Below are 7,036 nucleotides of genomic sequence, written 5' to 3'. Positions count from 1 at the left end.
TAAGGGTAGAATTTTAACTTTTAAAACTTCTAGGGTATGGAATTAAAGTTTGTGTGAGACTTTACAAATTCCAAAACTTGAGGGCAAGTTTTGAACAATTCATAAACTTTTGGATATTCATAACTTATGAGTTTTAATTAAGCGTTTAAAACTTTTAATGAAGAGTCTCTTGGAAATCCATAACTTGAGGACAAGTTATGAAGTCCATAAAAGCATTTATTAGAAAACTCTTCAAAAGTGTAACTTATGACTTCTTAAAAAAACATTTAAAAGAAAAAAAACTTTTGGAATTCCGTAACTTGAGGACAAATTATGAATACCATTGAAACACATTAAGATCAAGAATTAACTAACAAACAATTTGCAAATAATTCCTATGATCTAACAAAACTCATATGAACATGAACATCCACATCAACAATTTCAAGAATCATAAGAACACATATAAACTTGTAATTTTGATTATAACTTTGAAATTGGTCCACCATCATCATTAGACCATCAAAAACAGGTTTTATAAGATCAAAACAGTTTAAGGTAATGATTCTAGACCAATTCCAGCACCAAAACTCGAAAATCTGCACACAGGCCTGCCAACTCGTCGAGTGCATGAACTGACTCGGCAAGTTGGTTGAATCTACACATGGACTCGACGAGTACCATGAATGGACTCGGCGAGTCTGTTGTGCAGAATGCAGTTTTTTGACATTTTTCAGCAATTTGCATCAAGTATTCAAGAAAACAAGCCTAGGCTCTGATACCACTGTTGGGTTTTGAGCAATCTAACACTTCCTAAGTGTGCATGCAACCCTAATAAACCTTGGATCTATGTTTTCTTCTAAAATACATGCAAATAATAATTTCCAAGGTTTCTTCCTAACTAGCATACCATAAGGATTATGAATCATAAAACTACTAGTAGAAATACATACCTTTTCATGGTGGTTGATTGCTTGGAGTTTTAGAGCCTAGCACCAATAGTGTGAATGCCTCAAGTGGAATCACAAATCACCACAAACACTTGGAAAACTTTGAGAGAGTAGTATACTTTCTTATGAAATCGGCCACCACTAAGTCTCACACAACTAGTGTCATTTCTTGCATCATATGCTTCTTTATATAGTGTGCATGGTTAGGGTGAAACCCTAATAACCCATGTCTTTTCCTTTCCAAGGATCCATGGGTTAAAATCTCCATGGACCATCCATGGACTTCCATATTATCTTAGCCCATTAACAAATGAGTATTAGCCCACACTATATAAAATATAATAGCCCATAATTTAATCAGTCTTCTTTTTAATCTCTAAATTAATTCATAATTAATTTAAGACTAAAACTAATTAAATAACATGACTTCATATTAATATATTATAACTTATAATATATTAATAAATCGTAAGTATACAATTCTCATAAAATTATGCATAAATCGTTTGGGTGAAGTGCAACCCAAATGGACCATGCCGGGTCGGGTCAAGTATGTACCAAATAAGTTATGGACTTAGACACCTTATCCAACAATATGGACATGCAATTTATAAGAAATATAATAAAGTTTAAATAAAAGTATTTGATAAGTAAAAGAGTTTGTAAAGCATTTTGACGTAAAACAGTTTGATAAACATTTTGAAACAGTGAAGAAATCATTGGTTCTATAGTTATTAATCACATGTGATTGATGTAATAACTATAAGTATTCAACTTGTATTCCCCCCCCCCCCCCTTAAAAGTATTTAAAACATTTAAAAGTATTTCAAAGGTTAATTAAAGGGGGTATAAACTCACCTGTAGTGAGTGGTTCTGATGACAATGTTGGATTTGGTGCTAGGTGTCAGGTGGTGACTTGAGTACACGCGCGAATCCTATTTAGCATATATAGGCACATATATGGATTTAATTAGTGTTATGAACAACTAATTGATGATTTTGGGACCACCTTAGGGACTATTAAACACTTATAATGAAGTGTTATAATCATATATGATTGTATGAGGGTTTATAAGGCTATACAAGAGGGTGTATGGCCAAAATACACACCATATGTGTGTGTGCGGCCAGGTGCGCGGCCTAGTGTGCTGCCAGCACTTGTGTACAACCCTGTGTGCGGCCATGTGTGCGGCCAGATGATGATCTTGGTGTTCTTGGTACCTTTTATGAAGATCTTCAAGGAGAATGGATGATACTTGAGAGGATTTTCATGTTCTATGCTTGATGTAGTGAAGGGATGGTTCAAGAATGATCTAAGGGTGGCATATATAGGTGGATTGTGCGGTTGGGAAGGTGTGAGGCCGCAAACAAGAGTGTGTGGCCGCACACTCCATGTGTTAGAGTGTTTAGCCCGGTTTTGATTCCTACACTTCAAGTCAACCCTTCTTAACACTCCTACCTTGATTATATTCCATTTAAAATGCTTCATTAGACTCTAAAGGGTACTACTATATAGTAAAATAAGTCTAATATTGGAAAGAATTGAAGAGTGCATGAGAGATGTTTTTTGGGTTGTCATAAGGAGTGACAATTGTGACTCTAGAGCTCCAAGACAAGAAAATCAAACAAGAGATTCAAAGGTAAACTTCTAGATCTGATTTTATATTGTTCTTATAACTAATTATTCATTAGAAGTCTTGGATTCAAAGCATGTTTAATTAGGAAGCCTAGATCCAAGCATTAGGGTTTTGCATGCGCACATAGGAAAGTTCTTATGGCTAAAACCCATCAGTTTTGACTTTGATTATAAGGTTTTCGTCACCCTAGACTGAGTTAGTCTAACTGTAGCAAACAAGTAAGGTGTAGGGTGTCATCCCCGTATAGATCTATACACAAATCCCCGTTCTCCCTCCAATCGTACAGGCTAAAATCGTACACTTAATAGGTGCCAATCAACAAAACTCACTAGATCGTTAATCGAATTTATGCGAAGAAAAAGGTATAAACTCTTTCCAGGCCCAATGATCCATGTAAGTGAACCACTAAGGCATCGTTAAACATGTAAATCATTTCAAGACCTAATTGGAATGAGATTATATAACATGGACCCAAAATATATATGAAAGGACAACTAAGGCCCATTTCACATGTAAAGTATTTACAGGCCCAAATAGCACACAAATAGTATCCAAGGTCTGTCATACATGTTAATGGGTCAATGAGGCCCAATAAACATATACAGGACCTCTTACACATAAAAATGGGCCACTACAGCCCAATAGCCTAGAAAATGATCACATTAATCTGTTTGTTTGTTTATCATTGGTTTTGGTTCAAGTATTCACGAAAATATCAAAAGAAAGAAGAACACATATAAAACTCATTCCTAGGCCCAATAAACATGTAAGTGAATCACTAAGGCCCACTATACGTGTCTATTATTTCGAGGCTCAAAAGGAATATGAATGTCTATCCTGATCCGAATATACATGTAAAAGGACACAAAGGCCCACTAAACATGTATATTATTTCCAGACCCAATAAGGATATGAATACCTATCCCGAGCCAAATATACAGGTAAAATGACACTAAGGCCCACTAAACATGTATATTATTTCCAGGCCCAATAAGGATATGAATATAATTTTTAACCCGTTTGTTATTGTTTTGTTTATTGTGGCTTGATTATTTACAAAGTTGACATAAAAGCCCACTTTTTGTAAAAATGACGTTCTTGGCCCAATAAGCCAAAAATTTACATTTAAGGCCCAATTTTTGTAAGAATAACACTTTAGTCTCCATTTTGTTCAAAACTTGTGTTGATGACTAGTTTGTGGTAAAAATAACATTTAAACCCATTTTGTCAAAAATATCATGTTGGGCTTGATTTTTGTGGAAATACATATTTTTCTGGTTTTGGGCTTTTCCGACCTAGTTTTTGGAAATTTTGTAGAAAAATCATCGTAAATCAAAATTTGGATCCGTAAATTCTGGAATTTTGGAAATTTTGTCTAATTTGTTCATAATTTTTAATGGCTTCTAACAAGTGTGAAATTTCCCACCTTCACAGGCTGGTCGGAAAATATTTCAAATTTGATAGGCAGATTTGTAAAATTCGCCAAAAATTGTAGAAAAATTGTATGAAAACGTGAGAGTAGTCATTTTAAAGATATAAATCTGAAATTTATGCATCTAAAACAGTTTTGAAAAATATTTCCATTAAGAGGGTCAAATCAGGCGCAATTGCCCTAGGGATAACAACCGAGGAGCAGAAGGATCAGAAATGGTCCTAACCTTGGGTCAAGGCGAAGCAATCCCAAACCCCAACGATTGTTACTGGTACATTCCCACTTGACAACTCTTTCGCTTACCTCTTATTCAATGGTAAATCCGAGTGAAGTTTTGGTTAGTAACAACTTCAAACACTTACTAAAACAACATCCCCAAAGCTAAGTTAAGCCTTTTCAATGGACATGGCCAAAGGGGAAAAATGATTTAATCTAGGGTACTCATGTGGAGTACGCCTTAACACTAAACGACCATTCGTTACAAATAGATTTCATGCCAGTAAATATTAGGAGTTTTAATGTGATAATCGTCATGGCTGGGTAAGCCCCCACTGTGCTGATACTATGTGCCGCGAGAAGGCCGTTTGCCTTCACCTTCCTAATCACGAAAACTCTAAAAATCCATGGTGATAAACCTGGCGTTAATCCTCTTCCTATCTCGTGCATCAAGGCACAGAAGTGCCTGCATCAGAAGAACTGCGTTTTTCCTCACTCATGTTGTGGACAAGATCAAAGAAGAGGTAGGCATACAGAGTATTCCAGTAGCTTGTGATTTTCCCAAATGTGTTTCCTAAGGAACTTACGGGAATACCCCAGAGACACGGGTTGAATTTCGAATCAACCTCATATCGATAACCACATCAATTGCCAATTCACCCTATAGGTTGACTCCCGCCAAAAATTCACAAGTTATCCTATCAACTGAGTAGAATTGTTGCGCAAGGGATTCATTAGACCCAGCCTCTCATCCTAGAGAACTCCGGTCTTGTTTTTCAAGAAGACAGATCCTTCCGAAGGTACATTGATTTTAGGAAATTGAATATCTCCCTATTAAAAGTCGATACCTACTTCCACGGACTGACGATCTATTTGGCCAGCTCCAAGAAGCTCGTTACTTCTTTAAAATTAGATCTAAGAATCGGTTATCATCAACTCTGAGTCCGAGAAGGCGACATTCCAAATCTGCATTCCGATCTCGTCGCGACCATTTCAAATTCATTATGATACCCTTCGGTCCAACGAATGCTCCCACGGTATTCATGGACCCTACAAACCGAGTTTTCCCAACCATTCCTAGTCGTCCTTTTCATTATTTTCATCAATAACATACTCATCTACTCTCGAGGCAAGAACAAAACACTGTCAACATCCATGACCAGCCTTGAAAGCATCAAAGCTGGAGAATATCGAATGAAAGCACTGCAGGGATGGATAAAACCCTCGAAGTCAAAAGACAAAGCTTATTATTATAAGAGTTGAGTTGGGCGCCATCCGGGCGATCATCGATAGGTTAACCCAATCTGCCCATTTCTTGCCAATAAAGATCATAAGATTCCGTGAAGTATCAGTAACTACCATCTCGGACCGAGATAACATGATTACATCAAGACTTTGACCATCATTCCAGAAGGCTATAGGGACATAGCTAAATATGAGCATTGTTTGCTACTCTCAACCGCTAGCCAAAGCAAACGAACTATTCAGCCACTCAAATTCATGCTACAAGTCTAGGTGTGTGAGTTCCTCAAGTCAGGGGATACCCGGTTTCCCTTGACAAAATTCTCATACAATAACAACTATCGCACGAGCATCAAGAATGCTCCTTTCGAAAACTCTTTATAGTCATAAATGCATATCACTCGGTGGTACTCTCATGAGACCAGAAACCACTAACGAAACAATAGAGAAGATAATTCCAATCAAAGCTGGTAAGCCATTAGGATGGCAAGTCGGGGAACCGCGTGTTATTAAAGGAATCTCCTGGGAATTGAATGATTCGCTTTAGGAACCGAGAAAACTAAACCCACGCTACATCGGATTATTCGAGCTTCTTGCTCGGATTGAAGACATATAGACTGTAGCTGCCTGTAGAGCTCAGGAAAGTCAACCCTGTGTTCTGTGTCTTGAATCTGAAAAGATGCATATCATATGAGACTCTTATCATTCCTTTATGGGAAATCGGAGTAAGCGAGAATCTCATGTTCATCAAAGAACCAGTCAAGGTATTGGATAGGGAAGTAGAACATACAAAACAAAGCCCCATTATGAATGCGAAGGTTCCATGGAATGCTAAGCGTGGAACGAAATTCACAAGGGAACCGCGAAGACCAGAGGAAGTACCTACTCTCTCATTCGTGAACCTACCCTTCGAAAGAATTTCGGGACGAAATTCCCTCTAACGGGGGGATGATGTCACAACTAGCATTTTTGTGAGGAAATTCTACTCTCATGCAATCATTCACCTAGTGTAATAACTTTTAATCTAAAGGAATATCATGCTCACTCTCATTCAAATATCTCTCATATGTTTAAATAAGGGTTGGAAACCCTATATATCCCGACTCAAGTTCATTATGGACTATGATTCTCTTATTAGACCTAATGGGCCAATAAACCCTTAACTTAACTCTTTTAAGCTAAGAGTCTTAAGTTGGGCCTTATTTGAATTCACATTCATTAAAATATAGTGTTTTGGGCTTTAATGGGCCTAGAATAACCCACACCTTTCTCATGGACCTATTTGGGCCGAGAACTACCCTAAAAGTCCAATGGGCCGAAAATTTTCCTTAGGGGCTTCATAATTTCGAACCAAAGAAAGGATTGGGCCAAACTAATTCACCCTCCTTCCTCCTAGCCCAATTCTCGGCCCATTATCTATATAAAAAAAAGAGAAATTAGCTAATTAGCTTAATGCATGACACATCATTTTTATTTGGAGGATAACCAAGTCATTTACCCACCATGTAACAATGCATTCACATATATCCATGCAAAACCTTATCTCTTCCTTCTCTCTCCCCCTAATTCACAGCCATAAG

This window comes from Lactuca serriola, chromosome 8 (assembly GCF_051521515.1).
Source record: "Lactuca serriola cultivar US96UC23 chromosome 8, Lser_US96UC23_V15, whole genome shotgun sequence".
NCBI classification, from domain to species: Eukaryota; Viridiplantae; Streptophyta; class Magnoliopsida; order Asterales; family Asteraceae; genus Lactuca; species Lactuca serriola.
The sequence above is the reverse complement of the archived record's forward strand: the minus strand, read 5'-3'. Positions refer to the sequence as shown.